This window comes from Triticum aestivum, chromosome 7D (genome assembly GCF_018294505.1).
Source record: "Triticum aestivum cultivar Chinese Spring chromosome 7D, IWGSC CS RefSeq v2.1, whole genome shotgun sequence".
Taxonomy (NCBI): Eukaryota; Viridiplantae; Streptophyta; class Magnoliopsida; order Poales; family Poaceae; genus Triticum; species Triticum aestivum.
The window spans coordinates 198,982,643-198,992,746 of NC_057814.1; positions in this window are offsets into that span (position 1 = coordinate 198,982,643).

The window sequence follows — 10,104 nt, forward strand, 5'->3', positions numbered from 1 at the left end:
CTCGGCGCCCCGTCGCCCGCGCCCCGGCGGCCTCCCCCCCTCTCCGCGCGCACGGCGCCGCCCGCGCCGCCGACCCCTTCTCCCTCCTCGTCGCCGGCGTCCTCCCCGAGTCCTCCCCGCCGGCGCCTCCTCTCCCTCGTCTCCGGCAGCAACTCCGGCAGCCCCGGCGAACCCTAGCTCGGCCCGATCCAGATCTGGTTGACCTCTTTCCCCTCCCCGTTTTTCTCTTAGTCCTAAATATTTACAGTACATTCTCCTGTTCATTGCATCATAACTTTCTGCATATAGCTTCGTTTCGTGTGTGTAATATATCGAAATGTTCGTCTCGTGATGCTCTTCATTTTGTTCCATTATGCCATATTCATTTGGGTCCATCTTGATGCCCAAATCTCTGGTGCAAGAGTGCTAGTTGCTGTTATCTGCTGTTACTTATCAGATCTCGAGGATTTGTTATTTTTGTTGCATTTGATCTGTGCATCTTATGAGTATGAGCTCTACATGTGTTTTGATGTATGCCATACCATGTTTACAGAGGTGTATGCCATGTATTTTTGTGATCTCTGTGGTGACTAGCACAAGCATGCAAACTAGGCTTCGTGATGTTTCTGATTTCAGGGACTTAGTAATTTTACTGTCTGTGACTGCTGTTATTTTGTTGCCATGTATCCTTGTGTCTACAGAGAGATCCATGCTCCTTTTGGTGATGTTCAGTAAGGATGTTTTGTAGATATAGTTGTGGTCTATCCATCCATACCCCTGTTTGCAATTATGGAGTACCATAGCATGACTCAATCTTGCTCTATTTTTGCTATAAAATATTCCTGGCAGATTGTTTACGTGTTACTCAATTTTGCCAAGCTTGTTGTAGTTAATCCTTTCATGCTATGTATTTGTTCTTGCCATGGATAGCTTCATAAACATGCCATCTTGCTGTAGGTATGCTTGTTTTGTCATGCATTGCTTTATGGTGAGTGAATCAAGCACACCAAGATGCCTTCATATTACTGTTTCTGCCATGCTCTGTTTTCTGCTAAGTCTGAAATCTGTTAACGGAACTTGCTATGTTTACATGGTTGCCATCATATCTTCTGATCCTTTTTGACTTATGGTCAGTAAGGGATTTTTGTTCTATGCATTTAGTAGATTCATGCCATGCCTTGTTTTGCTATGTTAAGTTTCTTTAGCATGTTGATTGCTTGCTCTGAACATTGCTACCTGATGTTGTTTCAGGCATGTCCAGTAATTTCACTAAGTCTGTGAACCTGATATCTTTTGCACTTTTGCCATGCTTGTTTAAACCTGTTATGTTATGATCTAGCCGTAGCTCAGTGTTCATCTTTTGTCAAGAATCTCCTTTAGATTACTGCCATATGCTTTGTTGCTATGTTGGCGTGCTGTAGCATTGTTACTTGATGTATTCTAGTGCTATCATGCTGTTAATCGCAGATTCGTGTCATTCTTGTTTTGCTTGCCATTTGCAAACCGTGCATCCGTTTCCGGTGATCTTTATATCGATTTCGACCGAAATCATCTCATCTTTCTAGTGGCATGCTTGGTTTGCCAAGTTACTGCCTTGTTTATCATTTTCCTTCCGGAGCACGCATATGCATCGCATATCACATCTCACATATCATACATGTTTTGCATCATGTTGCTTGTGCATTTCCCGTGATTGATTGTGGTTCCTTTGCTTGTATTCTTGCTGTGGGTAGAGTTGGGAGACGAGTTCATGAACGAGGAACCTGTTGAGTACGCTTACGAGGATCAAGCTTTTGACAACTCTGAGAACCTTGCAGGCAAGATGACCATACCCTCGAAATCACTTCTATCTTTGCTTTGCTAGTTATTCGTTCTATTGCCATGCTTCGCTACCTACCACTTGCTATATCATGCCTCCCATATTTCCATGTCAAGCCTCTAACCATCCTTTCCTAGCAAACCGTTGTATGGCTAAGTTACCGCTTTTGCTCAGCCCCTTCTTATAGTGTTGCTAGTTGCAGGTGAAGATGTAGTTTGTTCCATGTTGGAACATGGATATTTTGGAATATCACAATATCTCTTATTTAATTAATTAATCTATATATTTGTTAAGGGTGGAAGGCTTGGCCTTATGCCTGGTGTTTTGTTCCACTCTTGACGCCTTAGTTTCTGTCATACCCGTATTATGTTCCTTGAGTTTGCGTTCCTTACGCGGTTGGGTGATTTATGGGACCCCCTTGACAGTTCGCCTTGAATAAAACTCCTCTAGCAAGGCCCAACTTTGGTTTTACCATTTGCCACCTAAGCCTTTTTCCCCCGGGTTTTCGCGAGCCCGAGGGTCATCTTTATTATAACCCCCGGTGTTGAGGATATAACCATTAGAGTCACCCGCCCAGGAGGGGCCGGGTTACGTCATAATGATCATCACGTGAAGCCCAATACCAAGCTTGAGGATGGCGGATCAATAATGGGCTTAAGACCCGGAGGCGGCTTAAGGCCCGTAGTGATAACCCGCCGTTATGGCAAGTCTTGTAATGTAAGGCAAGAGTAGTTAAGAGTCCGAGCTGGATGCTGTTATAAGCCAGCCGGGACTCTGAGAGCCGCGGGCGTCAACCTCTCTATATAAAGGGACGACCCAGCGGCGGTTCAGGACGAGAGACAACAGATCGAGAGTCGGGCATAGCGATTAAGCTCCCTGGTCATCGAAACCCCAAGTAATACCACCTCAACTGGACGTAGGCTTTTACCTTCACCGTAAGGGGCCGAACCAGTATAACCCTCGTGTTCCTTGTCCCGTTTAACCCCTTTAAGCTTCCTAGCGGCGATGGCTCCACGACTAAGTCCTTGCACGAGGACATCTGCCGTGACAATTCCACGACAGTTGGCACCCACCGTGGGGCTAGCGCACGGTGGATTTGAGTTCTTGAAGGGCAGCTTCGAAGGGCTCAAGGGATATGCTGTGGGCCGGATGACCAAGAGTCATCGCGGCAAGCTCTACATCGATGATGCAAATTGGGGCCCCGACGCCGGCTCAATTGAGTACGGGTACCGGGTCCCCTTCGGCGGAATCCATGTCTTTATTGGCAAGATTGGTGAGCCGGGCCCTGAGCCGGACCTCTGCGCTGATCTCATCGAGACGGCTCAACGTGCACAACCCGCCCGGACTTTGCCTGCCTTGAAGCGTGCTTTCGTGGGGTGCGTCCATGGAGAGCTCTCTGAAGGATCTGGATCTGGTGATGAGACGGCCGCTCGTTCTGACGGCGAGTCATCCACAGAGGAGACCGATTCGTTATACCAACTTCAAGATGGCAGGCTCAGGGGTTGTTCCGATGGCGACAGTATTCCGGACCCCTTTGAGCCGCCGAGCCGGGTTGGAATCTTTATGGCTGGCGCACAACCTGTTCAAAACCCCACCGCCGGGGCAGGAAGCCCTGTGCCCTCGCCGGCTCAGGTGCTGATGGATCTCACAGACAAGATGACGGCCCTGTTAACCGCTACGGTCGTCCCGGCGGATCAAGCTCAGCATGACGCGGAGGTGGCACAGTTAAAGCTGGATCTAGCAAAAGCCAAGGAGGATCTGGCGGCGGAAGGGATCAGGATGGCTGCGGAGAGGGTGGCTCTCGACGCCCAGACTCAGCTGATTCAGGCACAGTCTTTCCGGCTCACGATGGATCGGAACGCGTCCAATAAGGTCATGAGAAGGAGGCATCAAAAGGCCCAATCTCGACTCCCTCCGGTTTACGATCCTCGAAACCTCTTCAACACGCCTGGTGCAGGGCCCAGTAACCCGCCTGAGGTCACGACGCCCGGGGCTGGAACGTCAATTCAGCCCCAAGTGATGGGGCCTCCCCGGGTGAATGCTGCCCCGCCTCAGTATGTGCCAATACCACCGGGTCATTATGCCAACCCGTTGGAAAACATGGTCGCCGCAGCAGCGCGACTGGCGGCTCTCCCAATCGATGGTGACTCTCCGACGACGGTTGAAACCCGCCGGGTCAGAGAACTCCTTCAGACGGCTCTGGCGCAGCAGGAGGCATATTCTTATAGCCGGAACAGGATTCATTCAACCCCTCGTCTAGGCCGGAGCCCGAGTTATAGCAGACACATGGTCTCAGCGACCGGCTCAAGCAACGTCCGACGCCATGACTTGCCTCCTGGCCACGGCCCGGCTCATAACGGAGCCTTTCACGCGGTAGACCAAGACAGAGCACGGCAAGAGGCGGAGCAGGCGCCTCAGTTGACGGCTTACCAGCCACCCCCGTCTTATCCGACAGCTTCTATTGATGCGGGTATACCTACGAGGACTGGAGGTGTCCCTTGTCTGGTGACGGCTCTCCGCAATGAACGTCTGCCCAAGGATTTCAAAGGGCCTAGGAAGGTGCCTAATTACACGGCTGATTTACAACCCGGAGCCTGGATCGAGAGTTACGAGATGGCCATGGAGTTGCTGGAGGTCAGTGAAGCGGCAATGGCCAAGTACTTCACCATGATGTTAGATGGGACTGCCCGCACTTGGTTGAAGGGACTGCCACCAAACTCTATCGGGTCTTGGGCTGAACTAAAAGCCCGGTTCATCCAAAACTTCAAAGATACCTGTAGGCAGTCTATGTCAATTGTGGATTTGACTAACTGTAAGCAGCAGGAGGGTGAATCTACAACCCATTTGGTTCGTCGGGTCAAAGAGATAATACATTCATCTGATAAGATGGATGCCGGCTCTGCAGTCTTAATGTTAGAGCAGAATTGTCGCTTTGCGCCCCTGAAGATGAAGCTCGGGCGGCTCAAGCGCGATTGCAACGATATGGGTACGCTGATGGCGGCTCTGGTTAAGTACGCCGACTCTGATAGTACCAAGGATCCCGCGTTGGATGATGAAAGGACAGGGAAGGGAAAACGGAATGGCAATGGCAAGGGCCCCCAGCATAACCCGGCGAACCAGGGGGTAGCAAGCGTAAGGCTGATGGCAGTATGGAGTTTGCGGCCAACGCCAGTTCATAGGGTAACAACCACCGGCGCAAGGGGAGACCGCCTCCCCGCGCCGGCGGATCAGGCCCGACGCTTGAGCAGTTGTTGAATGAGCCTTGTCCAAGGCATGGCTCTAGGGAAAAGCCGGCCACTCATTTATGGAAGGACTGCGCAATCATGAAGGCCTTTAAAAATTCCAATGCTTTCAATTGCAATAATGGCCCGGGCGGCGGCTCAGGCGCCGGCGACTTTCATGGCCCGGGCGGCGGCTCAAATTCCAATTCTCAGAATGTTCAAGGGGGCTTTAATCAGCAGTCCGGCCAGGGTCATCAGCAGCAGCAGCAGGGGGGATACCAGACCAATCCAAAGCAGCTGAATGGTGGACAGTATCATGTGTTTACCACCAGTCTGTGCAAGCGAGATCAGAAGCTTCACAAAAGGGTTGTGAATGCTGTTGAGCCGGCGGTTCCACGCTATTTAAGATGGTCTGAGCAGCCTATTGTATGGAGTAGGGAAGATCACCCTCCCCGGGTTGATAATCCGGGTCACCTAGCTCTGGTGGTGGCTCCTCAGGTGGGGGGATATAAATTCACTAAAGTGCTCATGGACGGAGGCAGCAGCATCAACATCCTCTATTATGAGACCTTCCGTCGTATGGGGTTGATTGATAAGAACCTCAGCCAGTCCAATACTGTTTTCCATGGTGTGGTGCCTGGTAAGTCGGCATATCCAGTTGGTAAGATCGAGCTGGAAGTGGCTTTTGGAGATGAGTACAACTACAGGGAGGAAAAATTAACCTTTGAGGTGGTTAAGATAAGAAGTCCGTATCATGCTTTATTTGGGCGGCCGGCTTACGCCAAGTTCATGGCACGGCCGTGTTACGTGTATTTGCAGCTCAAGATGCCGGGTCACAATGGGACCATTATGGTTCATGGCAGCAGAAAGATAGCCTTGGAGTGTGAGGAAGGAGACGCGGCTTATGCAGAATTTGTTTGTGCAACAGAGGAGTTGAAGTTTTATAAGGACAATGTTGACCCGACAGATATGACGTCTTTGAAAAAACCGACCACGGAGCATGAGCCGACAATGAAATTTAAGTCAGCTGATGAGACTAAACTTGTTGACTTCGTTCCAGGTGACCCATCTCAGCAGTTTAGCATCAGTGCCAATCTGGATCTGAAATAGGAAGGCGCGCTCATCGAGTTCATCCGTGAGAACAGGGACATTTTTGCATGGAAACCTTCTGACAGGCCAGGTGTACCTAGAGAACTCGCTGAGCACACTCTCAATATTGATCCGAAATTTAAGCCAGTCAGGCAATTCCTTCGGCGGTTTAATGAGGAGAGGCGGAAAGCCATTGGTGAGGAGGTGGCCCGGCTCTTGGCGGCCGGGTTTATTGTTGAAGTTTTTCATCCAGAATGGTTAGCTAACCCGGTACTCGTGCTCAAGAAGAACGGCACCTGGCGGATGTGTGTGGACTACACGGACTTAAACAAGGCTTGTCCGGCTGGTCCTTTTGCTCTCCCCCGTATTGATCAAATCATTGATGCTACGGCGGGTTGTGAGCGCTTAAGTTTTTTGGATGCTTATTCTGGATACCATCAGATTAAAATGGCAGTGAAGGACCAGGAGAAGACGGCGTTCCTCACTCCCTTTGGAGCCTTCTGTTATGTGTCTATGCCTTTTGGACTCAAGAGTGCACAGGCGACTTATCAGCGTTGTGTGCAGAATTGTCTTCATAACCAGATTGGGCGCAATGTTCATGCCTATGTGGATGATATCGTGGTTAAGTCCAGGGAGAAGGATGTAACGCCCACGATGCGGCTATATCTCCCACGTGTCGAGGCACGACTTAGAGGCATAACCGCATAGTGGTTTTGTTGCAAGAAGGGTCATCTTCACACAATCCCATGTAATGAACAAGAATGGGATAAAGAGTTGGCTTACAATCGCCACTTCACACAATACATAAATATCATCATACATCATCCAAAATACAATCATATAGACCGACTACGGTCAAAATCCAGATGAAAATAAGACAACCCCAAATGCTAGATCCCCGATCGTCCCAACTGGGCTCCACTACTGATCATCAGGAAAAGACACATAGTAACGACCACGTTCCTCGTCGAACTCCCACTTGAGATCGACGCCATCATCTGCACTGGCATCGTCGGCACCTGCAACTATTTTGGTAGAATCTGTGAGTCACGGAGACTCAGCAATCTCACACCCGCGAGATCAAGACTATTTAAGCTCATAGGAAAGGATGATGTAAAGAGGTGGAGCTGCAGCGGCAAAAGCATATATGGTGGCTAACTAGCGCAAATGAGAGCGAGAAGAGAAGCAATGGAACGGCCGTCATCTAGCAATGACCAAGAAGAGGTCCTGAACACCTACTTACGTCAAGCATAACTCAGACCGTGTTCACTTCCCGGACTCCGCCGAGAAGAGACCATCACGGCTACTCACGCAGTTGATGTATTTTACTTGGGTCAAGTGACAAGTTATCTACAACCGGACATTAACAAATTCCCATCTGCCTCATAACCGCGGGCACGGCTTTCGAAAGATATTACCCTGCAGGGGTGTCCCAACTTAGCCCATCATAAGCTCTCACGGTCAACGAAGGATAAACCTTCTCCCGGAAAGACCCGATCAGTCTCGGAATCCCGGTTTACAAGACATCTCGACAATGGTAAAACAAGACCAGCAAAGCCGCCCGAATGTGCCGACAAATCCCGATAGGAGCTGCACATATCTCGTTCTCAGGGCACACCGGATAAGTCAAGCTACGAGTAAAACCAGACCTCGAGTTTCCCCGAGGTGGCCCCGCAGGCTGCTCGGTTCGGACCAACACTCGAAGGAGCACTGGCCCGGGGGGGTTAAAATAAGATGACCCTCGGGCTCGCGAAAACCCGGGGAAAAAGGCTTAGGCGGCAAATAGTAAAACCAAAGTTGGGCCTTGCTGGAGGAGTTTTATTCAAGGCGAACTGTCAAGGGGGTCCCATAAATCACCCGACCGTGTAAGGAACGCAAACTCAAGGAACATAATCCCGGTATAACAGTAACTAGGGCGGCAAGAGTGGAACAAAACACCAGACATAAGGCCGAGCCTTCCACCCTTTACCAAATATATAGATGCATTAATTAAATAAGAGATATTGTGATATCCCAACATATCCATGTTCCGACATGGAACAACTTCAACTTCACCTGCAACTAGCAACGCTATAAGAGGGGCTGAGCAAAAGCGGTAACATAGCCAAACAACGGTTTGCTAGGAAAGGATGGTTAGGGCTGACATGGCTAAAATGGGAGACATGATATAGCAAGTGATAGGTAGCGGAGCATGGCAATAGAGCGAACAACTAGCATAGCAAAGATAGAAGTGATTTCGAGGGGTGGTCATCTTGCCTGCAAGGTTCTCAGAGTTGTCGAAAGCTTGATCCTTGTAAGCGTACTCGACAGGTTCCTCGTTCACGAACTCGTCTCCCGGCTCTACCCAAGACAAGAACACAAACAAGTGGAACCACAATCAACAACGAGAAATGCGCAAGCCACATGATGCAAAAACATGTATGATATGCAAGATATGATATGCGATACATATGCGTGCTCTGGAAGGAAAATGATGAACATGGCAGTAACTTGGAAAACCAAGCATGCCACTGGAAAGATGAGATGATTTCGGTCGAAATCGATATAAAGATCACCGGAATCGGATGCACGGTTTGCAAATGGCAAGCAAAACAAGAATGACACGAATCTGCGATTAACAGCAAGATAGCACTTAAAATGCAACAAATAACAATGCTACAGCACCCCAACATAGCAACAAAGCACATGACAGTAAACTACAGGAGATGCTTGACAAAGGCTGAACACTGAGCTATGGCTAGATCACAATATATCAAGCTCAAACAAGCATGACAAAAGTGCAAAAGATTACAGGTTCACAGACTTAGTGAAAAACTGGACATGGCAGTAAACAGCATCAGGTAGCAATGTTCAGAGTACGAAATCAACATGCTACAGGACCTTAACATAGAAAAACAAGGCATAACAAGGTTCTACTAAAAGCACATGACAAAAGTCCCTTACTGACCATAAGCCAAAAAGGAACAGAAGATATGATGGCAAGCATGTAAACATAGCAAGTTTCATTAACAGGTTTCAGACTTGGCAGAAAACAGAGCATGGCAGAAATATTAATATGTAGGCCTATTTGTGAGCTTGATGAACTCACTACAGAGCAATTCATAACAAACCAAGCATACCTACAGCAAGATGGCATGTTTATGAAGCTAACCATGGAAAGAACAATTGCATAGCATGTATGGATCAACTACAATAAGCTTGGCAAAAATGCATATCATGTTAATAATCTGCCAGAAATATTTTATAGCAAAAGTAGAGCAAGATTGAGTCATGCTATGGCACCCCATAATTGCAAACAATTGCAGGAATGGATCAATTACAACTATAGCTACAAAACATCCTTACTGAACATCTCTAAAATATACATGGATCTCTCTGTAGCATCAAGTTTACATGGCAACAAAATTACAGCAGACAAAGACTTGGAGAAATCACCAAGTCCCTGAAATCAGAAATGTTACGGGGCCTACTTTGCATGCTTGTGCTAGTCACCAAAGAGATCACAAAAATACATGGACTATACCACTGGAAATATGGCATGGCATACTTCAAAACACATGGAGAGCTCATGCTCAAAAGATGCACAGAATAAATGATACAAAAATGACAAATCTCCAAGTTCTGTTAAGAACCAGAGAATAACAGCATCTAGCCCTCTTCCAACGAAGATTTGGAAATCAAGATGACCTCTAATGAATATGGTGCAATTGAACAAAATGGAGAGCATCATGAGGCGAACAATTTGACATATTACACGCGCGAATCGGAGCTACATGCAAGAAATTATCGCATCGGGAACAGAGGCACATGCTGATAAGATTTAGGGACTTGGAGAAAAGAGGGGGTCGCGAGAAAAAGTCAACGTACGGTGGTTGGATCTGGATCGAGCGTTGCTCGCTCGAGCTCGACTCGGGCCGATGGCGTTCGGGACTCCGGTGGTCGGAGCTCGCCGGAGGGAAGGAGGAGGCGAGGGAGATGGCCGACGGGAAGGACCGG